The sequence below is a fragment of the Meleagris gallopavo genome, chromosome 6 (assembly GCF_000146605.3).
Source record: "Meleagris gallopavo isolate NT-WF06-2002-E0010 breed Aviagen turkey brand Nicholas breeding stock chromosome 6, Turkey_5.1, whole genome shotgun sequence".
NCBI lineage: Eukaryota > Metazoa > Chordata > Aves > Galliformes > Phasianidae > Meleagris > Meleagris gallopavo.
The window spans coordinates 14,938,551-14,965,674 of record NC_015016.2 but is presented as its reverse complement, the minus strand read 5'-3'; the positions used below and the strand labels follow the sequence as shown (position 1 = coordinate 14,965,674).

The following is a 27,124-nucleotide window of genomic DNA, read 5'->3' as shown; positions in this document are numbered from 1 at the left end:
TCCATCCTGTTGCATATTAAATGTACTCTCTTTCTGTGATGGCTTGAAGGGAACAATTGTCCACTTCATTGTATTTGTTTTACTTTATGACAACAAACCCACTCTTCAGCTGAACTTTCTTACAGTGATTTTGAAAACAACTTTTCTTCTTTTTGCTAGATTATTAAGGCCACCTTGGAATCAGAAGTGAAGAAAGTGGAGGTTTGGAAGGGATGCCCTCTGTCAGTAAAGTCATGATTCCTCTGACACTAGTGTCCCAAACCTGGACAAAAATGTAAACATGAACTATCACAACAAAAAAAATGTGATCCTGTTAGATTTTCAGGGAATTACAGAACAGATTTCTGTTGTGTTCTTATCTTGCATTTCAAAAATGCTGAGGAGGTCAGCATGGGCTGCATATATAGTTACTTTATGTAGCTGTTTGCATAGCGTCAGCAAAACAGAAAGTGGAAACTCACCCAGTGGTGGATTCACGCAGAAAAGCAGACATTTTTATCTGTACTTTGGTCCCTTGCAGAGCTCATCTTTTTTCTTCTGTGAAGTTGATGATGACGTTTCTGAGCACGAGACTTCCCTTGATCTCAGCAATCCAGGGACATCTGCTGTGCTTTCTGTGTCTGAGGGTGCTGTGGTATTGTTTGTTTCTTGGCATGTCTGAAAGATTTCCTGGTTTTAGACTTAACTGTTATCCTGTCACAAAATGGAGCTTTATATTCTGACTGCCCTAGCCTCTCAGATCTGTGCTGACTTGCAGGATATTTTGAGGCTTAAGCACTAAGGTGTCCTGGATCTTCAACTACGCAGTCTTTCTGGAGCATTTACTGTATGGGTTTGTGATATCATAGAACGTCTCAGGTTGGAAGGGATAATCCAATTCCAACTCCCTGTCATTGGCAGGGCTGCCACCCAGCAGCTCAGGTCAGTTTATACTTTTAAAGTATTTTAGAACATCAGTGCTACTTAGATAATAGTTACAAATACACACAGATTAGGCAAAACTGTGTACCCTCAATTGTTTTCTCTTCTGGATTATGACTTCGAATTATAAGGGGGATCCAGGTTTTTTTTCTGTGGGAGCGTTCATAGTCATCCCTTCTTCATCTCAGATGGTCCCAAAATCTTCCTCTTGCCTTACACGCTTTCAGTCCCTGGACTCATTTTCTTTACACAGATAAAGCAGATTTTTCAGCCATTCTCATTAGTCCTTCAAACATTTTGTCAAGTGCAGATGTTTTCATTTTACTTTGCATCGCTTTAGTGTGGACAGGATCTCTTACAGACTGCTATATGAACCTTGAGGCTATATGGCCTGCTCACAGCAAGAAACAATAATTCTTCTAAGAAGTTTAAATTTTTAAATAAGTCAATACAGCAAGGTTAGGAAGCCCAGGAAGCTATTTATTCAGACTCACATTTATTATTGCGGGTGTTGGGTAAGTTGTGCTTGTGGATAAGTTGGATGTAAATTCCGTGAGTCTCAGCCTTTTCCCTCAACCGTAATGCCAACCTTCTCTATATCATGCTGAAGAAAAGCCAACACCGGAAATGCCACTTGCTCTTGACACACGGGTGCCATTGAATATGGTGTAATGTACCCAAAGCCAAGGCACCACAGCACATAGCAAATCTTTGAGAGACGAGACTCTCAAAAAATTGTTTATCTTTCTTCAATCCTCCTGGTATTTTGAACCAAATATAGGACTGTGAACTTGCAGAATTTCTTTCTGTATTCAGTAGGGCAAAATATTTTGGGGCATCTCTTGTCAGTGTTGGTGAAAAGTGATTATATCTCAAAAGGACTTCAAAAACAGGTTGTTTTCTCCTTATTTATATAGGAACAGTTTGGTGTCCAGTTTTGGAGGGTTTCCTCTACATATGTCAAAGAAATATAAGATAGAGGAGGAAGAAAAAAGGCCATCAAAATTTTTAAAAAACAAACACAACAAAAACAAAACTTGGAAAGCTGTTTTCAGTATGCTTGTGCTTGTACTGAGGATGAATGATTTTCTGCTTTGAAGTCAGACAGATTAGAGACAGTGTCAAGTTTGGAATGTTGAAAAACAAAAAACAAAGATGATTTTTCAAAGTCTTATACCTTTGAGCTAGATTCATCTTGCTAGTATTTGTGTTGCAGAAATAAGTCAAGAATGGAACCACCTCTGTTTTCTATATTTTCTGCAATTTTGTGCATCTTCAAATAGAATGATTGGAACTGCCCTTTTTTTAGGTGAGTCCATATTGCAGAAAAATGAATTTTAAAACTTTTTTTGTTTGGTATCTTTGCAAATGTTAGCTAGTAGCTGGTAAATGGAACCAGACTGACTTCACTGATACCCGGAAGACTTCCTGTTGCCTTAAGGCCGTAAGACACGTTGAATACTCATGACCAGAGAGGGAATACAAAGACCTGTCTAGCACTGTTATCGCTGGAACTACTGATGTGTTACATGCTTGAGTGTTTGTTGAGAAAAGGCTAAGGTTCAGCCAGCCCACAGATCCTCAGAAAAGTCTGCCAGCAGCAGTGACGTCAGAGCCAATTCTGGTGGCTATTTTACTGTGACTGATCTGCTGGTATTTGGACTGAAACCGCTGAAGTTACAGATAGTGTGAAATGGTGTAAGTCCATACATTTCTTTGGAGCGGTTCCCATTTACGACAGAACCAGACTCAAGTTTGTTTCATTATTAAATAGATGTTTTGTGCACTTTTAGAAATTATTATTTTTAACATTAGTATCTCATCTGATTATTTTTTTCTTTGTAATGGTTTCAGTGTTACAGAAAGAAAGAACTCTGTTGTGATTTCACCTACATATGCGTATGCTTTGGGAAAATATTCTGCTGAGCTCTTGAACATATAAGAAGTGGCAGGTTTTTAGGCTGGAGTCCAGAACTGTCCCACTTATCTGCAGATTATATAATCAAATCCTGTGCGTGTTTCATGTCGCTAGGACAAAGTACAAACAGCAAAGTGAAATTAATTTTTATATTAAAGGAGGCCAAGAACTGCCAGATTTTGCAGCATTATTGCAGCAAAAGTTGTGGGAATTTTCTTTTTATTTTTTATTTATTTTTTTTTGGTGGGGTGATGAGGATGAAATATGGATTGGATCCATGCTGGACGCAGGCAGCAGGTGAAGCTCTGCTTACTTATTCTTGTGCACAAAGATGCAGGTGAAGGGGAGACAGAGAAAGACATCTCTTGGCTTTTTGTACGTGGTCAGGCCAGCTGCAAAATACAAGGCAATATTTTATCTTCCCACATTTTTGAAGAAATGTAAGGCAGTAAGGGAACATTTGAATGCCATATTTTGAAATTTTTTGTTTTGTTTTGCACTTTGCCATTTGTGATTTGTCCTAGCTGGCAGTGGTCGCAACTTAAAAATTACAATACGTCTTGAATATTTCTGTGCATCTGAAAACTTTTATCTCTTGTTGTGGTATTTTGAAAAATATTCACAGAAAATAATTCCACAAAGATCTTGGGGTCTCTAAAAAACAGTGGCAGTTTTGATTTGCGTTTACTGAAGTGTTAGGAGTTTCTCAGACTCCCACTGAGCAGTGATGTGCTTTTGGTGCGGCAGATAGCCTGATGGAGGCACTTTGGTGGATACAGGATCCAGGCCCTCCTTACTGCCAAGCTTTTTTCAAAACCTCACTGTGCTGTTCAAATGTGTTACAAATTATGCGTTGAATAACATGTTTAAAAAATATCAGTCAAAAGTGTTAACAAAAGCTCTTAGATGATAGCCCATTAGCTGTTGCTATGCCATCCCTTGTTTTGGTTGTCTCCCCTGCCTGTTTTTGAGTAGACTTTTGCATTTTAAATGCTCTTTTATTATCTGTTGCAGCTTGTCTTTTTTTTTTTTCCCCTTTGCTTTTACTGCCTTGCCTGTCTCTTTCTTTTCCCATTTCTGACTTTTGTGTTTATCTTTAGCTTATGTTGCCCTCTATTTGTCTGTGCTTCCACATATCTGAAGCAGCTAGCCATTGCAAAATACAGTGACTGTAGTAAGCAAAGCAGTCCAGTTGAAAACTGAAATCCATCTCGACTGTTTTTCGCAGTTAGCAAGGGCCTACAAAATCCTGTACGTTTAATTTTGAAAGAAGCATGGAAAGGAAAACAACCCAAACTATGAACCTCAAAACCTGAAGTCCCCATTCCTCTCTACTCAAAAGACAACTCTAGTTATATAAAACAGAAGTCTATGTTTTCCATTTTTGCGTTTTGTTTTATTTTGTGTTTAAGATACGTCTTTGGTCTAGATATACACTGGTAGGTTAAAGAAGGTTAAAGATCACTTCCTCCTGCATTAGTCTAAATCCTTAGCCAATGTGCAGTGCATGTGTACATAGTATTAGAAGGGAAATGAGCATTTTTCTGTCTGGAGAAACTACAACACTGCAATCCAGTGACCTTAAAGTTAATAGGAATTGATAGCACAGTCAAAGCAAATGAATAATTACCCCTTTACTGAAAACTTGTTTCAGTTCTGATCCATCTGTATTTTAGTTCCTGTAGTGCATGCACAAGGCATACAGTATCTCTCTTTCCTTCCCAGAACATCAGCTAGCAAAAAGCCAAATGCATGTCTGGTTGGTGCTCTCTGAGGATGAAAGTCCATGTGCTGCAATAAATCTGATACTGGAAAGATGACACTGTAGCAGAGGAGAAAAATTGGTTAATGGTAAACTACTCAGCTGTTACAGCTTTTGCTTAAGAAATACACACTGGTCTAGTTAATTCCCTGCTTTAGATCTAGTTAATCCAAATGTTTTAATAGCTCTCAGAGAGAAAGGACCTATTTGGTTCAATTTAAGCTGTTTATTTTTCTAATATCAGATTACAGTGTAACAGGACTTTGATGTACGGTAGGCTAGACCTAAGTTCTGGCTGGCCTGTTTCTCAGAGGAGCCTGTGGAGAATATAAGAACAGAGAAGGCCTATGGTGTTTCTTCAGAATACCTAGGTTCTCAAAAACTGCACCTTGGGAACTTCCTCAGCTATTACTGCATGGTTTGCAGTTCTCAGGGAATTTGTGGTGCAAGAACCATTTTTTGGTTTTTGGACCATTTGAAACTGTAGGAACATCAGTGACTTCAGCATGCCATGGAAGGTGTCTCACAGCAGTGATGCTGCTGAAGAGCCTCCGCCTTTGGATTGGTTTGAATATGTCTGTACAAGTTGCATTGTTCCTGCAATGTGTTGCTGAAATGGTAATGACTCAGAGGTCATTGTTCTGAAGATGAAGTTACGATTATGCTTCTGTCTGCATCAGTTTTTTGCATTTATCTTCTAATTATTGACTGATAGTTGTGATATTCTTCATAGCTGGTGCTTGTCTGCCATGCTGTGCTCTATCATTTGCAGACTGACATCTTTCCGTGTTCGTTTAATGTTTTTAAATGCAAGAAACTCAGCTGTTGAAAAGTGACTATTTCATCTTATCCTTCCTTTCAAGTCAGAGCATGATGGGGTAGCTACTTTCTCTATGCATCACACTTGCCAGTTAAGCCTCTCTTGTGATGTCAACTGTCTGGCGTGCTTCAGTGGAAAAATTTCTGATAAAATTTGAAATGATGAACTACTGTCCCGAGTAGAATGACTCGCCATATTTATTTTTTTATTGGCAAATCAGACCATCAGAACAGAAAATTTAACATCTGCTAAGTAATTGCTTAAACATTTTAATCTATGGCATGACTAAGTGCATTCCTGATAGGAGTACACATTAATGATGTTTGTATTCTTCCCTCTCAGTAGATTCCCTCAGTAATTTGTCTTGGAGAAGACTTGATGAAATCATTCTGATTAGCATGCTGCATTAGGAATTATCTTTCCTGCTCTAACATACTGTATTGTTGGGTTTTTTTATTGTTTTTTTTTTTTTTGTCATAGCAACTCTGAAGACTATCTTGTAGACTGACAGAAGGCAACGTAGCAATTGACAGTTGTTATTTCTATATATCTACCAGAGGGGATGAACGCAATCTAAATTGTGCTAATGTGGATATATATAGTGAACATTTGAAATTCTTGAGCTACGTGAGGCAAAAAATAACTCAAAAGAATTAAGCTCAGTGAGTTAAATTAATATTATTTTGCCAGACAATACTGTGTAACGTTAGTCCAAAGCTGTTATATTATATGGAGTCTGGTATTTGCATGCATCTTTCTGGTAGCCTTGGTATGTAGAACATTCCCATAATTTGGAATAAGCTACTGCTTATAAATAAGTGCAGATGTGAATTATTAGAAGCAGGCTATAACAATCTGTGGCCACATTTGCGAAGCACTTAATTTTATGTATATTTTGAATTAGTTCCTATATCTTTTGTTCAGAAGTGTGTCAGGAAGTATATAGGGAGTCTTAAATGTTCCATCTCTGACATGTCTGAGAAACAGCAGAGACAAAATTGTTTGATGATGAGACTTCAAATACAATAATTCAATTGAAAGGGACCTACAAAGATCATCAAGCCAAAATGTCACTTAGCACTCTATATCCTGGATTTGGTCTGAGAATAACAGTTTCACAGGCCAGTGGGTTTTCTGAAGAAAGAGTTCAGATATTGAGCCAAGCTGAATGTGTACTTACAGCTTTGAGAAAAGGCTTGAAAGATCAAGAAAGAAAAGCTGATTCTGGAGTTTTCAAGATCAAATGGACTTGAGAAAACCTATTTTGCCTTTCCCAGTGTTATCAAATTATCTGATTATGCACTGTTACTCAGCAGCAGTCCTGACTTGTGCTGTACCAAGAGTGAAATGGCCTGCAGAGTGAATTGGACTGTGCAGTGAAGGAGAGATTGTTCGTGTTCAGAGGATGTAAAGGGAGAGTGGGATGTGAGGGCATGAATCCAGCTTTCAGACCAGTGTAGAGTATCCACAACTACAGCCTATCCTGTGTGACACTGTCAAGGCAGGAGTTTTGTAACTGAGAGGAGATCTGTTTGGTTTAACTTCAGGTGACTGAATTTTAGTTTTAGTCTGAGTTTGTCACCAGCAGTTCCATTACACAATCAATGGGAAGGAATCATCACGCCTAGACTTCAACCCATCCATTTCATTGCATACTTTTATTTTTAGATTTGACAAATAGCTACTGGAAAGATGTAGTTCCAAAAGTAGATGCCTTATTGACTGTAAGGTGACTAGATGAATAGCTCTGACTTAAGTATCTAATTAAGATATCTAATAAGGTATTAAGATTGGATAAGGCAGTGTTCCTATGGCCACTATATGTTCTTCTGTCTTTCTGGCAATCTAGTTAGAAGCTTGGAATCTAATTAGAGAGGTGTGAAGGAAGCAGCAAGTGGCACCAGGTTTTTATTGTATTGACTTTATTACTTTGAATCCTTCATGCGTAGAGAGAATACCAGTGCCTGCCTGAACCATTTTTTAGTACTGTACGCAATTTGGTTTTGCTTGTGTTCCCTGCATCATATCTTTGGATTGTGGTTTCACAGTGCTCTTCTCCCTTCTAATCAATAGCACAGATATCCCTGTGCTGATCTTGATGTGATAGAATTTTATCTGCCTGAATGGCTGCATTACTTACGGCTGATAAGGTATATTCAAGACTTGAATATTATATGCATTCCTGTGTCCTTGTGACTGGGAGAAAAACAGAGAGGAAGATGCCTTTATCCTTTCTTTCATTTGCCTGTTTCCTGTTAAGAGCTGCAGAGTTGCAAGGTATCAGACCTGAAACTAATTACTGCTCAAGAACCAGTGTCCTAGACATTAAGCCAATGTAATTTGGGGAATAAGTAGATGTTTGGGATAAGTACAAAACATTTCTGTATCATTTGTTTGAAAGTAAATAAGTGAAACTTTTAAAGCTATTTGTATATTCAGAGTAATAAGGTAAATCATAGTGAAGATGAATGATAGTGTTTTTAGTCATTACAAATTCACAGCAAATAATACAGTATCAGTATAGTGTATTTTTAATCACCCAGAACTGACAATTATACAACATACAAAGTTGTCATAGGTTGCTTTTCCAAGATCAACACTTAATGATCCTGTGCTGACTCTTCTGAAAACAAATACCAATAAAAAATATTTTAATTAAAGATTTAATTAAAGCTTTTTCAAAGTTTAACATATCATTCTCCATCTTCTTGCTTGTTTTTCTTTGTCAGGTGTTACTGGAGAGGTGGGTGTGAGTCAGATTAACTTTTTTTTGTGGACAGGTGAAATATCTGGAGGCTGGAGATCTTCAGTTTTGACAAGCTGTGACTTGGAGTTTTGACAAGAAAGTGGCTGGAGTCCAGGCAACAATTACTTGCCTGCATCTCAAGTTGGATATATTTTGAGTGAGCTGTATTATATGTGTTTTGCCATAAGACTTAATGGAGGCTGAGCTTCTTGGGCTGAGGGACTGCACCAAAGCTTACTGTTCTAGATGGATGTGTTCATAGGCATTTGTATACATGCATGAACATAGAGTTTCAGTGATGAGAGATTTGTAAGTTAAGGTTGCTTTTCAGATCTAAGTGGTAAACTACATGAACTATGAATGATAATGCCGTGTCTTGGTAGCAGGGTAGTTTGGTTGCCATATGAATATAAATCTGCAGGGGAAAAATTGAAAGTCTGCTACTGTAGTTTATCAAGCATCCTGTGGTGTTCTTCAAAAAGATTGCAAATTACATTTTTTGCATATTAAAAAAGCAGCTGCTGCCCTTGAAATCACAGACATAACCTTACAAGTGCTTTGTAATACACTTGCACTAAATTTTTTGAGAAACCAGAAAAGATTATTTCTGTGGATATTTCACTGATTGCCTGTCTGCTGTTTGATAAAGTCTTTAACTTCAGATCACAGCTCAATAGCAAACGAAGAGGAAAAAAGAAGACATCCTGAAGAGATGACATTCTCTCTGGTAATTTATTAAAATTGTTTCTGTAAGGGAATGAGGAAAGTGAGCTCTACCAGTTCTGATCAGCTGTAAGGGCTCTACAGAAATTGCATCACTATTATGAAGTTGTTTTTTTCCATATGAAGAGCTGAGATACAGCTCAAAATCTTAGGGCCTGATTTGTAGTACATTACACACCCTCAAGGTCATTCCATTTCTTAATGCTGTTGGGGCAATAGGAATGCTTTTGGAAATGGTGAAACAAATACACCTTGATGCAAAGCTGCAGATGATGCTTCAGTCTAAGGTTAAAGCTTACAATGTCAGCTCAACCGTAGGATGATGATGATGACAGTTATGCTTCTTTCTGTTGATCTGTGTCTTCAAGTAAAATTAGCTCACTTTACTGTAGGTTAACCCAACAACTCTCTGACTGGTACTGTGTGTTTGACCCTGTGGCAAATAACTCGCTTTTAAAATCTGTGTTAAATTTATGGAGAGGTTGACTAGGTTGACAGGCAGCCTTACCTATGGCTTTCATGGGTTGATGCCTTTTTTTGGTGGAGAATGTGGCAATACTGATTGAATATTCTGAAAATACAAGTAAGTTAATTTGATAAGGCAACAGCTGGTGTCATTTGTTCACATCTGTAATGACACTGTGTTTACATCTGTGAAAGGTTTCCATGTATAATTTAAAATGATTGCCATATGTTAAAAAGGAGTGTACATGTAATTTTTCTGAAATACTTGTGAGAGGAGAAGAAATATTTCTAATTATTATTATAAATAATAGTATATATTTTTAAAAGGAGTCTTTCTCAACTGTGTACATTCTGTCCTGTCTGCCTCTGGATCTAATACACTGGACAAATAAAATTCTTTTTAGTGTTGTGTATATATGATGTAAAAAATACATCAGGGAAAAATCATTTGTAGTGCTAAGTGTCACTGGGGCATTAGATAAATGCATTGATTTCAGTTTAAGGTTAATAGGACAGCACTTTTGTTTACTTTGCTGCTGTGCGTGCCTCAGGCCTCAGGTGGTGCATGAGTGACATTCACAAAAGCAGACAGTAGTTAGGATGTCAATAAGACCCACCCGAGACGCATAGCAAAACAGCAGAGGTTGTGACATTCTGCCATGTTATGTAAGAATTTACACGGTATGGAGAGACACCAGCCTGTGCTTTTCATGAGATACCTCCTGATATGGCCACATGTCGTGTGTTCTGTGGAATTTAATGCTGGAAGGTTTTTAAAAGGGAATGTAGAATTGATGAACTTGAATACTGTCTTCTCAACTGGTGTTTAGTAACAAAATGGGATAGTCAAAAGTGAGAGTATATGCAGCCTTCGTCAGTAAAAGAGGGCGTTGTTTCTGTTGTAAGAAGACATAAAAGAGAAATGTACCCTGTTGTGTCTGATAATGCAACTTGAGAATTGTCTTGTTGGGAGAGACTGCAGTGAAAGGAAATGCAAATGTTGAAAAATAATACAACAGTAAAACTATTTGATAAAAACCTTGCTCGGCCTTTTTGTATGAAAAGTTATATATGTGATTTTCCTTCTAGAACAGAAAATAAATACAGCTGTGTCTGTGAGAACTGTTCTGTGCTATAATTTGACTGACTGGTCTGGAGAAAATATACAGAAACAAGCATTATTTGCTGCAGAGAGCTTTTTTGTTTAAGAACTAACTGTATTTCCCTCCAAGTCTGAGATCACAGCAGAACCTGGGACAGAGTAACCATGTCATTGGAACTTGCTGAGAAATGTCTGTTGTTTTCTTGGAGAGATAGGCAGAAAATACAGTGGCTCCAAGGTACAAAGATTATAGCCAAGTTTTTCCAGCAATCTAGCCAAATCTGAAGGAGTTTACTCTTCCAGCCAATTGCCTCCTGAGAGCTTTCCAATTTTCAACTTTCTTTTCTTCTCTTCTCATAATCATTGTGATAGAGCACTGGGATGTCATCATTAAAATTCTTTCTTGCAAGAATTCTACAGTGAAAAGGCATTTTCTTTAGAGGTGCCTTGGCTGTTTACACTAAATGTAAAGTAGTCTAAAATTGTACTGATAAGTCTTGTTGGACTGTTTTTGTTGCAGACATGTTATGTTTGAATGACATAAACTGAAACTTCTGTGTAGTGGAACTCATATCTTTGAAGCATTAGTGTAAAAACACATGCAACTATTGTTTTTGCCCAGAGAAATCAGAGAGTGCAGTACAGTCCTGTTTTGACTTGAAAACTTATGATAGAAAGCATCCCATGTTATTTTATTCACAGTTTTTGGTGCGTTCAGTGTTTGAGAGATATACCCCAAATTAACACACAGTCTCAAATGGAAGGAAGCTTTAGTACTAGCTTAGTCATATGGTTTTCCAAGTGTGTTCTGGCTCCTTAACATAAATCATGATGTTGTAAAATGAAAATAGTGTGCATGAAAATGCCTGATAATGGTGAGAAGTTGCTTTCTAGAGTCATTTCCCTTCTTTCTCTTGTTCTTTAAAGTAATCTGTAGTGTTACTTTGCTTCATTTGACAGGAGACAGATGAGGGAAATACTCTTAGCTGAGGTACCCATTTAGCTCTTCCCAGCTTCTAAAGGAATTAATTTTTATTCGCAGTAGTTGTTTAAGGGAATATTTGCATTACTGTACATCTAAATGGCTAATGGCTGTTACAGAAGGGAACAGACCACCAGAGCCTCTTTGCCGTGCTGTCGTCAAACTTGTGGGGCTTATTCAAACATGGTTCTCACTGTTGTCCTTTAATTTCTCGATAAACACTCTGCAGTGGTTTTATTGCTTTCCACCCATGAGGCTGGACCAGGGAATTGCTCTATAATGTCAGGTTGTGGGCGTAGCAAAGCTGGCAAGGAGGTTGACTAATTTGTGTAGGGCCAGCTCAGCTGCAGGTTCCTCTCTGGCTCCTGGCAGGTCTGCTCTTTTCTTTACCTGAAGTCTCTTTAAATAACAAACAAGCAGATGTTATTGGGAGGGGAAATGTGGGTTGAAATTAATATGTGGCACTGTCTTCCGTTTAACTGCAGTAATGTTTGTGTGGTGGCATTGATAGCCTTCCCATCTTAAGGGGAAGAAGTAATTTCTGCAGATTATTTCAAAACTACTGACGTATTAAACAAATGGTTTGCTCAGTTTAGATGATCATTGAATCAGCATCAGAATGTTGGCAGTATAAACTTACCTGACTTTCATTGTTTAAAAGAAAGGAAATAACCTTTTTCTGTTAGAATAAACACATTTTCAGGCCTGCTCTGTTCTGCAGCCCATAAGCACTATTACAAAGCAGCAACAGTGTTGGTTTTTCCTGTTTGTGTAACAGAAGGAGCTTTGATGTGTGTTGCTCAGAGGTTAGTTGCTACAGTACCCATCCATCAGCTTCTTCTGGTGTGTGTTTCTATCTCAATGCTCTCCTGAACTGGAAGAAAAAAAAAGAGGAAAAAAAAAAGTTATTTTTCTGTTAAAATTTTTACCACAAACAATGTCATCCTCTTCTTTTCTGTTTTTAACTTGCATAAGGTATTATAACAACAAATCTTAAAATGCAAATCTTCCTGAACCAAGAGTTGCAGTTTTAGAAAGCTCACTGGGATTTGCTGAGATCTTGTGCTTGGTAATTTAAACGCTTGTTTGTTTTAAGATTAACTTAATCTAGAGGCCCCTGGAATCTTCTGGTCTGACCTGCTTATGCATAAATCATAATAGAGGAACTTGCATGTAGCTATTCTTAAATAAGCCTAAGTACATGTGCAAGACTAGAGTCTAAAGATGTTTCTTGGAAGTAATGTTCTAGAAAGGGAAAGCATCAAAATATGTTGAGTTCTTCAGGGGTGGAGCTTTGGTGCTTAATGAACCTTCTTTTTTTTCTTCCAAATTCATAATTAAGATCTTTCTGCTTCACTTTCCACTGCTTTTCTTCTGTTGTGTGCTAGATTGGAGAGAATTTTCAGTACTTATTCTCCCGCTGTGGAGGTACTTGTGAGCTGCAGAAAATTCCTGGATTTCCTCTTTGATCAGCTAAACAGCTTGAACTCTGTAAGGTTCTTATTTTACAGCATTTTTTACCAGTCATTCTTGGGGGTCTCTCCTGCACTTATCTAAAATTTTTCCTTATCCTTTTGAAATGTATAAACTGAAGCTGTATCCAGTATTTGTCATTTCAGTAATGCTTTTTAAGATGTGTATAGATAAAAAAAAAAAAAAATCTTCCCTGGGCTTTAGTCCAGTTCTGAAACTGAACTGTTTTACAGTTCACTTCTTTTTATGGCCATATTTGAATGCAGCTACTGTGGCTTCAGGGATGAAGTTTCTCACAATGCCCAGTGAGAATCTCATTGTGGTCTTGTCATTACTGTCTTAAACTTCAGATTGAGTTATAGTCAAAATCTACCTTTTATTCTTGGAGAGACAGAGAACTTATTTGATGTAATAAGTCAGGAAGCAAGTACTCTTATTTTGGCATGATATTAAATGAGAAAGAGAATGCAATCTTAAGTTTATTTGTATGTATTTGTAACTCTCGTCTTGCCCAAATACTCAAAAATTGTGCAAATTGCTTTTAGGCATGTGATCACTTAGCTGAAGTGCTCCTGAGTCTGACTTTTATTTGGCTAATCAAAATTAGGCATGATTAAAATATATATCATAAAGACATTTTGTATACATTTTCATGTAAATGACAATATATATAAAATAAGCATGTATCTTTATAGATATATATCTATGCAGACATCTTTATTTCTGTTATAGATAAGGGTACATGCATGTGTATATGTGTATGCATACATGTATATATTGACATTCATCTTTGGTTTATAATCCTGAGAATACAAAAAACCCCAAAATTTCATTTGCTGTATGGGAACTGTATTTTGCATAATTTAGTAGTCCTTTAGAGCTGAAAGAATAAATTAAAAAAATCCAGGTTGATCTTTGAACTTTGAAGAATCTAGGAAAATATTTCCCATCTATTTAACATTTCACTGCATAGCATGCTTTAGAATTCTCAGTTACTGTTAAGTGGTGTAATACTTCAGGCTTGACTAATCGTGAAGTTTTAGGAATCTTAGATGAGAGATCTGAGCTGTAATTTATACTGTAAAAGGGGTTTATGTTTTGCAAGAGTAGAGCCTATCTGATTTTATTTCAGTGGTAGTCAGGAGTAGTTGTTTTATTTGTGGATTTCCTGTATTTTGCACTTAGTGTAACTGGAGCAAAATATTCCAAAATGATGAGGTGACCCCTGTGGGTAAAAACATGCTATTGGGTTGAGCAGGTTTTGGGAATGTTCTGGCATGCAGTTAACTTCTTATTCTGATCTTCAGTGGCTTCAGTATTCAGAACAGGTGTTTAAAGGGAGAAGAATGTGTTTTTATTCCTAACATTTTTCCAGATTTAATTAGCTTTACTTAAGCAACTTATGGAAACATACGTTATCATTGGTAAAGCCTTTGCCAGTGTTTCACCACTTTCGTATCATATATCGACACTTAGATATCACTTTAATAGAATAAACATTCATAATTTATTATCTTTGTATTTATTATTGATGGTAACTATTATAACAATAAATTCTTTTAAGACACTGCATTGCTCTATAAATTATCAAACAGTCAGCTGTTACTTGTCCTGTCATTTTTTAATTTAGTAAAATCCCACAGAAACACTGAACCCAGAGGATCTGTAATTAAGCAATATGTCTCTTAATCACAAACCAGTATTCTCTTAAAAAAAAAAAAATATCCATAGTTTGGACCATCTTTGAGACTTTTTTTTTTTTCTTAACACATTTTGGAATGCAGGGTAAGCGCTTGAAAAATATCCACTTGAAATCCTTCCTTTGCAAGGCTATGATGAGTCATAGAACAGACTGCTGGTAATGGATAAAATTTTTGTACACATTTCAATAATTGAAATTCTGGCTCTCACTTCCCTCTCTAACAGTTGAATACTGTCTGCGTGAGTTTATATCTCTTTTTAACATCAGTTATTCCATTACAAAGTGGGTAAAGCATTCACATTGTGGCTGGTTTAATTTTCAGATGCTAGAAAGTACAATTGGTATCACTAAAGCAATATGACTGTAGGATGGAGGTAGCTTCTTGATGGTTAATGCCCTTAGGCAATGAGTTAGTAACTTCAGATTTGTGTCTAATATTTGATCTCTTTCCTCTTATACCACTATTTCTAATTGCAGACATGTAAGAATTTGTTCCCAGATTGAAAAGGACATTTATTTCCAAACTGCACAGTAAATTTCAGTCTCTAGAAACGGGTATCTTCCTTGTGTCTTGTGCAACCATATCTCTTAATCTCCCCATACGGAAGCTACAGTGGCTTGGAGTGATGTAGTCCTACCAGTGCCTATAGAGTGCTTGGATTTACCTCATGCTTTTCTGGGAGGAATGAGGAATGATGAGGCTGCAGGCATACACCTCACAGCCTGCTTTCTTCTGCCTGCAGAAACCTAGGAGTAAGTGCTGTGCTGTTTCTCAGAGGGAGAGGGGACTCTTAGCAGTGCTTATCTTCTTAGGGTCACCTTGTGCTGGGTGACCAGCCCTGGCAGGCTTTGCTCCTCACCTACCCATGTCATTCACTTCTAATTTTGGTGATGACAGTCTGAAAAAAAGAGACAAACAGGACATGTTTGGCTGCTGATTGGAGGAAGAGGACGGCAGAAGGGGCACTGACAGAAGAGTACTTTGAGGAGCATACAGGCTAGGGCAGATGGGGTGGAAAGGAGCCCAGGCAGTTGCCTCACCCAGGCCACTTCCAAATCCATGCTCTGGCCTCTGCAGCTGCTGAGTTTGGATCTTGCTAGCCTTCTTTCAACTCCTGCCAGAAAACAGCTTGTGCTTTTTTAGAAAGACTTCAAGTCCTCCATTGTTCCACTTTTTCCGCATAATAGTCTTTTACAACACAGGAATCTGAAATAGTTGCGATTTGACTGCAAGATGTGGCAATTGGTTTCCTTTCTTTTCAGCCCCACAAGCAGACTGTAAGCCTGTACCAGGCTGTTATTATTCCCCTAGCAGACAATTTTCTAGGCATGAAGGAAAGGAATGCTCATCGCTTTGGGGACAGTGTTTTGACAGTTGAGTTCAGTTGCATTTTATCAGTCCTGTTTTGTTAGCTGAAATTGCTTTGCTTTACTTTAAAAGATTTTACAGAAAGACTGTCTGCAGTGTTGTTTTAAAATGCACTTTATGGTGATGTGCTGTTTGTTAAAAATGAAGAGGGCGATAAAAGGCAATGTATTTTGCTGTTTTAAAACACTGATTATGATTATTCTTTATTTAATGATTTACATCTTGAATTCAGTTTACTGGAAAAAAATATCCTGAAATGAAAAGCAGTGTTCAGTAGCACTGTCTATCAGAAGGAGTAATTTTTATTCTTCCCCATATCTAAATAAGATGCAGAAAGTAGTAAGAAAATGTTCTTTCTATTTGACAGTCCTTTCCAACTTTCAGTAGTAATGTGACATACCTAAGATCTCCTCTAGGCTTGGCTAGCAATTGTGCTTTCTTAGAGAATCAAAATGACTTTTTCTGGAAATGTTGTTGTATTTTTTCTTGGTGGCTTGGATAACAGTAATAGGACTCCTTTCTAACTGAAGAATTGTTCATTTATATTCCTGATTTCTTCCTAGTAAGTAGGAGGTCCATTACTTGCCCTAGAAGTGTTCTTCAAATACCAGCAGCATGTTAGGCAGCAGCAGGGCAGTGGTGAAAGATTAAGTGTCTAGAGCACACAACATATGAGGAACAGTTGGGGTCTCTGGGTGTACTCAGTCCAGAGCAGAGGAGCTGAGGGGAGGCCTGATGGCGGCTGCAGCTCCTCACGGGGAGCAGAGGGGCAGCGCTGAGCTCTGCTCTGTGTGACAGCGACAGGGCCCGAGGGAACGGCATGGAGCTGTGTCAGGGGAGGGGCAGCTGGGGTCAGGGAATGGTTCTGCACCAGAGAGCGGTGGGCATGGAACAGGGTGCCCAGGGCAGTGAGCACAGCCCTGAGTGCTGGAGTTCAGAAAGCTTTTGAACATCTCTATCAGACACGGGGTGTTTGATTTTGGGTGATTCCATTTGGAGCAGGGTTGGACTCAATGATCCTTATGGGACCTTCCTGACTCAGGATATTCTATGACTCTGTGATCTCATGGGTGTTAGATGCAGGGGGGCAGAGAGAAACTAAGATATGCCAGAAAGGACAGGTAGAAAATAAATTTGTAGAGAAGAACATGATCAGGAGAAAAATGTGGGAAGGACTAGTAAAATTATAAATGGAAGGGGAATGAAAAATGGAGCATGGTGATGGATGGTGAAAGAAGAGAGAAAGTTGCAGATGGGAAGAACTTGGCCCTTGGGCAGAAATATTTCTTTTGTTGTTATTTTTGTAAGATCTGAGGCTTAATTGTCCATTCTGAGTTTTCACAGAAAGAGAGGGGAGCAAGAAGTTTAGAAAGTCTGAGTTAGCTACCAAAGACAAACTTATCAATGCTTATATGTAGTGTTGCATAAAAGCCTCTATCAAGTGGAAATGAATGTATACGTACAGATCAGGAGAATAGAGGAGAATTTACAATGTTGTAGTCACATGGGGAGTGCAAGAAAAATGATTTAAAAAAAAAATTGTGCTGTTTTTAGCAGCATGCTTTCAAGTGAATGCAGGCATAAGGAGTTTCAAAGAATTAGAAGTAGTGTGGAGTTTGGGAACAAGAAAACTGAAGGCATTTTAATCTTGCTAGGGAAAGTAGTTTTTCTGGAAATTCACATATGCTGTGACAGACTCAAATCCTCAGTAAATGTTTTTGATAACTTTTTTTTTTTTTAACATCACAGAAAGAATTACGTTCATGTGAAGTATCAGAAAATGCTAAACTTTTGTAATCTTGATCGTTTAAAATAGCCTGGCCTAGATGTAACTTGTTTACCTTTAGCTTCAACAACTGCTTATTTAATCACATCTAATTATGGAAACCTAACTATCTACAGAAGGATGAATATTTATTTTAGAATACTTCTTTCTTCCACAATTACATGTAACAAGCAGTGTTCCTCTGCTTAGCAGTGGCTTCAGGGTATGGAGGAAGAAACTAATGGAAAATGGGTAATTCTTGACTTGTTATGTACAGACTTCTCAAGCTGCTTTATCTGTTTATATCCAAAAACAAATTAGCCCTTAGAAGCAAAGACTAATCCCAAACCTGTGTTGATGCAAACAATTTGCATGCCAAAACAATTACTGGTGTGAAAAAGGGTTTAAAAAAAAAAAGGGATTTTTCAAGATTGATTTTGTTTTTCAGTAGCTGCTTAAGTGTGTAAACTTGGTCTTATTAAAAAAAAATAAGAAAATCTGTGTATGCTGCTGGATAATCTTAAATGTTTAACATGCTATTTTTTGTTTGTTTCTTTCCAGATTTGAACATGGAATTCAACCCATCAGACCATCCACGGGCCAGTACGATATTTCTCAGTAAATCTCAAACAGATGGTAGGTTACTGAACTTATTGCTGTGTTTACTATTGCAGTTATCTCTTTGTTAGAATGCATGTGATAGCTACTGAATAAATAATTCCCCTCCCTCCAAAAAAGAGGCTTTCATAGGCATTGCATTAGAGTTGAAGGAAATCAAATTAATGATTATTTTGTCAGTTAGTAGTAGAAGGTCACGTTGAAATTGTAAGTTCCAATTTGTCATAGATAAAGTTGAATATAATTGTAATCAAAAATATTTTCCCTAAGTGCAAAATTTTCTGTGCAACCACGTTTTTTTTGTTTTTCTTCTAACACTCTGAACAGAAAGCCAAGGTTCTGAGAAATACAATTTTTTAGTATTTTACTGAAAAAAAGCTTGTGTACCTTAGCTAAGAAGACGGTCCAGAGTTTCCTCTGATATAGCTGATATGTAGATGAGTTCAGTACTAGATTTTAATAACAGAACAACTCACCTGCCATTCAAATCTTTTATCTTTTTCTCTCATGGATTTGAAATAATCATATATTTGTCTGGAGTTTTTTGTTTTTTTTATTTGTAGATAAGATGATCGCTCTGGAATTACATCTATTAAGCAGGCTTCTTGATAGACCTAGAAGATTAGAAACCATTTACCCTGGCACTTTCATTCCCTGCTGGACATTTATGACATGTTGTTTTAGAAGTAGATGAAAATAATTGATGCAAAAGGCATTATTTTCTACAAAGACTTTCAAAGCATTTTCTACATTGTAATTCTGACTGTATGAATTCTTTGTCCTTCTTTCTGTTGCCTATAAATGCCATTTTTGATTTACGTAGTAAATTACAGTGTCAAGCACATCACTTAGAAAAAAAAAAAAAAAGTAGTTTTCACTTGCCATATATTTTGTGCTAATTTTTGAGCTTGTCTAGTACAAAGAGAATGCATTTAGGTTCTGATTGAAGAGTTGATTACTTGAGTACTTCTTTTGCCCTTCAAATTGTCCAGAATTCAGCTCTGATTCTGTCAGTGGCTTACTGTGTGTTTTTTGATGTGATGTGCCATCCTGATCTGGTTTGGTAATCTATAAAGTGAATATGATAACATTTCCATAGTTCAGTGTGTTGTCAAGACTGGTGTTTATTTTTACAGTGTTTTGAGACTGTGTAGTCCCATGTAGTTGCTACATGTTTCTCATTACATTTTGTTGGAAGAAAAAAGACAAAACTTCAGTTCCAAGAAATGAAATTTTGATCACTTGATGACTCTTCATTGCAATAATAGTGATTAATTTATTGCAGTACAGAGTTAACTGTATAAATTTTTAAATCACTGTTTACACCAGGAGTGTCCAACCTTTTGGCTTCCCTGTGCCACATTGATTGAAGAGGAATTATCTTGGGCCACATATAACATATAGAATATGATTATAATATGCATATAAGTAACAAAACATCTTGTTTTTATATATATGTTTCATTTAAACATTAAAAAATGAGGGCAACAAAACCATAAAACCAGTGGGTTGAACATGTGTGGTTTATACTCATGCTAGAGTTGGTGTATGAAACCTTATTCTAGTGTATGTAATACAAAGAACTCTACATAATTTTTTGAATGAGAACAGTGAATTTATATAAACTTTTAAAACAAAGTTTTAAGATCTGTTCAGCTGTTCTTGATCTTAGTGGTAAAAATCCAAAGGCTTGTACAAAAGAAATCAGATTTTGTGAACATTTGTCTACTGATGTATTGCCAAGAACCATCCCATTCTGGTGGGACAACACACCATCATAGGCATTTTGCTGTACTCTGGGCCTGTTGCGGCAATAAGAAAGCTGTTAAGAGTTATCATACTGTTCAGGAATATTGCCTAATGCCAAACGCATTAGAATGCTTGTTAAGGGGAAAATATAAGGTTTTTCTTCTTTTTTTGTATATAGGTATGTAGCATTGTATTCTGGCAGCCTGCTGTGCAGCCTAAGAGATCTCCTAAGTCTAAAGTCAGTGTAGAAGGGGAGAGCTGCACCAGCAATGCTGAAAACACCTAGTTGGGGCATGTAGCTACCACCTTCCATTATTATATAGCGTTACGTTGACAAACCTTCCTGTAGTTAACTGTAAATGAAAATATTTCTATCATCAAGAACTAAAGGCATTTAAAATTTATATTTTAGAGAGCTGAGAGATATTTGGACTTCAGGTTTTGTCCAGGATCTGGCTGTGGCTCTGGAGTGTTGATTATGTATTTGTATAGTGGGAAAGGGCCAAGTCCATAACTACATGGAAAAGTGACTTGGCAGCGTTACCTTCAGGCAGCTGCACATCTGGCTTTCCAGTAACCCAAGTCTGGCTTTCTAGTAATGCTGTGCTCCTACAGCCTCAGTCGTGATCTTGTAGTCTTAGCACAGGAGCTGCTCTTTGAGCTGTTGGTGAGCAACATGTAAGTGAAGAGCAACAATAAATATAATGAAACAGGGCGTAGTGTCTTTGGATGTTACATGTTCTGAATTTCCCATTGTTCTGTGTGACCTAAATACCACACTAAGCATCGAGATCTGTACTGTCTCTCATAGTCAGTAGTTTACCCTTAATTACCTGAGAGTTCAATAACCTCTAAGAAAAAATTGAAGACACAACAGATATTTATTTGATATGTAACTAAAATAGTGTTTCTAAATGTTTCCAAGGCTTTAGGGGAGTACTGTAGGTTCTAAGTCTTACATGAGATGTTCTCCCTGTATGGGGAGACAGTAGAGGATGTCACCTTTCATATCTTTATCTTCTTTGAGTGCCTTATGCCACTTCTTGCTTGGTGAATTTGGCCCGTAAAAGGATTAGCTAGGTGACTACTAAAACGCCCTGCACTATTCAGCACCTGCTGGTGGTTAAGCTAGGGTTTCCAAGCCTTAGTGCTACAATAGCATAACTTCCTTTCCTTGGAATAGCAAGAGCACAATTGTTGCTCTTTCAAGGAGCTGGTAATGAATGATTTTAACTACAAGTGGGTTACAGCTCTCCTCTTTTCCTAAATTGCATTAAGTTTTACGTGTGGAGTTCATTGGCTAAATTTTTTCCAACGCTAATGTTGGAATTGTTTAATTGGCTTTAAACAAAGCACATTTTGAAACCATATTTATTAAATTTTGGATAGATGTAAATGAGGGTGTGTTTTATTTTTATTGTTAACTAGGATGAGTTTCCCGTTTCTCAGACAAGACAAAATGAAATGATCTGCAAACAAAATGTGAGATATCTTCATTGATGTAATCCTCAATGATCTTGTCCTTGCTGATATGGGTAACAGTAAGGTTTCCTATAGAAATTACACAAATGAATTTATGTTACAGCTCAGTGAAAAATGCATAGTTGCTTATTCACATGCGTACATATATATGCATATGTATGTGTTTCCTCACTCCTTTTTATTCCCAGATAATGTTTTCCTACTCTAGCAAAAGTTCAAGAATAACAATAGAAAGTGCCTGAAAAAATGGGAAATGAGGAAAATTAAGAACATTTGGCAGCATCTCAGATATCAGTCTTGACTTGATGAATTCCAATCCAATTTTCACATGTTAAAAATGTTAGAAAATACAAGTATCTTCATTCAGTTGTTTAAACTGTGACTATAAATCTGTTCATACTGTGCCATGTGAGCACTGCAAAACATCTCTAAGCTCATTGGAGCCAAAGAGCAGAGACTTATCTCTTTACAGCAGTTCTAGTATAGGACTGGAAGTAACAGCTTTCTGCTTCTTGCAGTAATTGTCAATTCTTTGTCTAAAGGGAGGGTTGTGAGCACAAAAGAGAACATCTACCATGCTGCATTTCCCATTGATGTATGTTCTGGTAAGACTTGAGCCTCAGGCTGTAGTAGAATGATCCAGAAGCATGAAGGCGCAGCTGCTTTCTTGTAGTTCCTCACTGGACAATGAAAGCTAATGAAATTTCTATTATATGTGAAAAAGAAGGGAAAGAGAGTCAAGGCGGTGCTTGGAAAACTGTGTGGCACAAATTGATGTTTGAACAGGCCAAAGTGAAAGGTGTATAAATACACTAGTATATTTTTCTGGAGATTGGAAATAGCAATAAGAGCTGTAACTGATATTCTTGCTTTGGTAAATAACAGTACTTTTATAGGGAATTGAGTGGTGTAATGGGTACAAGGGAAAATACAGAAGATAAAGTCTGAGACAGAGAAAAAAGGTGTTTAAAAATGAGATTTGGAGTTCATGTGCAGACTGTGTTTGTTGGATTTTGTCCATAATAATTCTGTTTGAGGAGTAATTGTGACTGTTGTCAGTTAAATATTTAACTGTGTTTGAAATGTCACAGTTAATAGGTGTTAGTTTTCACTTATGTACTCTATTAGGTTTACATGCAACTTATCAGAACTGCTTACTGCCTGTATATTGCAATATGCAATGCTTGACAAATACTTTATTCTTAGAAGTACCTACTATCATTTTGTGTTTCCCTTTAGATTACTTATGTCTTTTGCTGGTTGTAAATGCAGTGTATGGAACTTAAGTGTAGTGCAGTGTTTTAGCAGAATTTCAAGCAGTTTAATTATTTGCTCGACAACCTGAACTCTCCTGCTGTTCCTGTTTTATTCTGTCTTCTATACAATGTCCATAACTGTGGATCTGAGCATGTACTAAGTGACATGGCTAACATCTGTCATGTGTGATTCTCCTTTCTGCTCCCTGGGAGGAAAATTATGTAAGGATATTTTAAAGTATTTTCTTACTTTATTTTTGTTTTATGTCTGCATTAAGCAATTATTTCACAGTATCCACACGTACAGCCTTGTTTATGTTAGATTGCTTGCTTTTGAAAAATAAATGAATCACAAGTAATGGCTTCTCATCCAACAGGGAATGGACAGGCTATCCCACCATTGCAAACACTCTTATTTTGCTAAGTGCATTGGGTTGCATAGCTTTCAAATCATAGTGCACCGAAGTGCATTTAATCATCTACAGCATGAAACCATTATTACTTTAATCCTGCGGTTTGATTTATGTATTAGTTGCCTCCAGACTCGTATCCTAAATGCTTTGGTATTTTCATGGGAAGGGAACTCCACAGGCTCTATGGGGTGAGTTAATTGGGAAAGTGCTGAAAAATTTAAATATATTCCATCAACTGTAATAAAAATTTGCCTGACATTTAAGACTATACATGTCTCCCTTGTTGCTGCTGTTGACTGACTATTTTGGCTGCTCACTCTGGTCTTGACTTGCAACCCTTGCTTGTGATGACTAGTTCTACTCACCAACTTTCATTGTTACATCTGACCTGAGAAATAGCTTCAGACTTGCACCTTACCACTAGAGAAGGCAGTGGGATGATGCATATATGTTTTCAGAGCACTTTGATGGGAGTTAGTGCACAGTAAGCTTCAATGAGAATTTGCTAACTCCATGGGGTAGCAGTTTAGGTGCTTTCATGACTGCAAGATAGCATAGGTCACTGTGCAGCAAGGTACCTTGCACGAAGGTATTCGTGACACAGAGTACCTGCAGAGATCTCTGGTGAAGGATGGCTGACCTGGACCATAGCTTACTGCTGTTAACCTTCCCATGTGTACCAATGCCTAGTGAGTACCCAAATGGATGAGAATTTCAATCCATCACCACACTAGTGAGCGTAAATGCCTTTAAACATACAAATACATGTTTATTCTGTATTTGATATATAAGTATACGTGGTTAGTGCAAGAGCAATGACAATGTCATACGTAGATAGCCTCCTGTTCTTTTTATTATAAATGGTATGTAAGAAGCTTAATCAGGAAAAATAGTCATGTAATATTTCTATCATATTTTGTGTTTTTGCAGTGAGAGAAAAACGCAAGAGTCTCTATATAAACCACGTAAGTGAAAATGCCTCGCTATGCAGCTTTCTCCTTGTTGTCTATATTATACAGTAAATAAGAGTTTTCACATATGATTTCCATATTGGTGAGAGGATGCTGATGCTTCAGAAGACTGCTGTGCATCAGGATCCAGAAGCATAGGTCATAGCTACTGAGCTAGTGGAATGGTCTGTTGTTTTGAGGATAGTGCCATGCTCGCAACCAGCGTATGCAGGCAGCTGCTAGCTGGGATGAAGAGCTGCAGACATTGGTATGATTTTCAAAATTAAGCCAAAACAAAAGTCACAAAACTTTAAACTGCATTTATATGTAAGCTCGCTGTTGTCAGAGAGTCTGTGGCATTCCATTTTTTACACAGAAGTCTTGAACATTGCTGATGCAATGTAAATGTGTATTTGTTATGTGGTATGTGCTCAGTGTGAACATGGGGTTTTGGTACACTTACGTACCCTGGGCGTTTTTCAGTTCAGTTCTCCACTGTTTGAACTGAATTCCCAGCAGAGCTGAGAGCAAATCTCCCACAGCCAGCTTTGGGGACAGGATCCAGTGTCTTTCCCCTCTTAGCACCGTTTGCACTACCAAAGCACCTGGAACCAGCAAGTCCAAATGTTAAGCCTTGTGCTGAAGTACCTGGAGTCATGCCCCAGTGAAATGGAAGAGGGAAAGAAATCATTGTTTCTCAAATGATTTTTGTCTTTAGGGTGAAATAGGGAGAAGTTGACAATTTTTTTTTCTATCTGGAATTATAATCCTTAATTTCACAAGCCATTTTTAAACTGGTACAGCTGCTGAAAGAGCGGGATTTGTTTTATGGCTCTCCTTCTCTCCTCTTTGGTGCTGATGCTTGTGCAGCTGTGGCTAACCTGGTTTAGGGTATGAGTAGAAGTGGATTAAGCATAGCTACAAGCAAAAATGTATTTGTTCCTCAGTGTGATTTACATCAGTGCTTGCACCCATACAAAGGGAGGGTGGCAAAGAGGCTGAAATGAGCAGCTGAGTGGGATGACAAAGCAGGATAGCTTCATGTCTGTACAGAATAGGTTTGTGCTGATTTAGTGTTTCTGAAACTATGGCCTAGCTTTAAAAGCAAGGTGAGGTTTTCACAGTTTCCCAAGATTTTGAGAAAGTCATGAATTACTATGAAGTTTGTACAATCTGCAGAGTTGGCTGCCCCAGATCAGCAGGTACTGTCTGTGCTTCCCAATCCTATCCCTCTCTAAAACATTTCTACTGTTTACAGTGCATGTGAGAGTAGTTCGTATTATAATTGTATTGTTATAAATAGTAGAGTTAACGCGCTATAGACATAATAGTGTATGTTCAGTCATTTCCAGCAGGCTTTTTAGCCTCTAACTTGAATGCTTGAGTCTTGAATGCAAAAATACTGTCTCTGCAAGTCAAGGTATTGACAGAGTGTCTGTGACAAGCCACCTCACCATGTGGCTGAGATTCTCATGTGTCCCAGAAATTTTCCATGCCATGCAGAAGGTGTGTTTTGCATTAGATAGACTGAGGATGGATTTCTGTGGCAAATTGAGCAGATGTAACTCTCAAATTCTGCTATGAGCGTTCTGTTGCAAATTGATACAAAGTGTTTTTAAACAGTGCTGGGTTAGTTGCAGGAAGGGGAAGGATGATCATGTCACTAAGGAATTGCATGGTGGGGGACTGGATGTAGCAGCTCATGCATTTGATGCCCTAGGAAATACACCTTTTCCTATTTTCATTTTTAAAGTATTATTTAAAGCATTAGCTAAGCTTGCAGTGATATAAACTTCTCTCAATCAGGTTCACTACTAAAATCTGACTTCTCTGTACTTACAAAGTACCTCCTCTGAATTACAAAGCTGATAAAAAACATCGGCCTTGTGATGCTGAAGCCCTTCCTATAGTTTGGTGTTTGTGTCCTTACAAGCTAGTGACATTACTAGGCAATATCCAAAGATAAGCCATTATTTTCAAGCGTGGCCTGTGATATTTAAGTTGATAACAACTTAAGTGAGACATGGTTGACTACAGCACACCTGTAAGTATTCATTCAGCACCTCCAAAGTATTTAATCTGCTAAAGCTGAGTACAAACTAGTGATCATTTTCTAAGTGGTTGCTGTGGACTTCTGTACGTGACCAGGAGCCCAGGTGGGTTTGTAGGATGCCGGGAGCCACTCTAGTTTCCCTACACTACCTTGGTTGAAGAAATCTGAGGAAATAGTTAGATTTAGCAAATATATATGAGAAATCATGGGGGGGTGTTTACATTTCAAGTGAATTTACAATATGCTTTATTGGTTGGCTATTTCTTTTTCACCCTTTTTCTGTGTATGTTAAGGGTGTTTCTAACAGGAGCTGTTGCTGCTCATCTGTTTCTTTTGATGAAGTGTCCCCACTTCTGCTCTTAAGGAAGCAAGCTGAAGGAGAAACGTTTTGGAGTTGTTTTCTTTCTATGAGCTCCTCACCGTAACTTAATGCTCTTCTCTTTTGTGTTTTTTTTCCATAATATCATATTTTCTTTTTCTTTTCAAGTCTGTATATATTTATTCTCTTTTTGTATCATATAACAAGGAATATTTTTAAAATATTTTAATTTTTTATCCTGTTGTGCAGTATCTTACATTGCAGGAAAAGTTGAATATCTCCCAAACAACCAATGTAGGCAACAAGAGAAGTATCAATAAATATTTTGCTTTTTCTTTTTTAACTGCCTGCCTCGGTCTGTATAGTAGCAGGTGAGAATGGTAGCTTACACAAGTACAGTTTCAAAATGTTACCTGGGAGAAATAAAAAGTAAGTTAAAATTGACTCTTTGGTTGTATGCAACACTGACATTTTCTGGAATAATCTTCTGGAAGCTTCAAGAAATCTTCGAAGTGTGAATTTTGCTCTTGTTTTCC

The 27,124-nt window shown here is 37.5% G+C and overlaps 1 non-coding gene across 1 annotated transcript; it reads left to right on the top strand.

Moving 5' to 3' along the window:
- The first annotated feature begins 446 nt into the window (after positions 1 to 446).
- Positions 447 to 24,251, top strand: LOC109368140. Its single transcript, XR_002115860.2, has 3 exons — positions 447 to 921; positions 18,310 to 18,384; positions 24,197 to 24,251. It is a non-coding gene; the product is annotated as an uncharacterized LOC109368140 (transcript).
- The last annotated feature ends 2,873 nt before the right edge of the window (positions 24,252 to 27,124 follow it).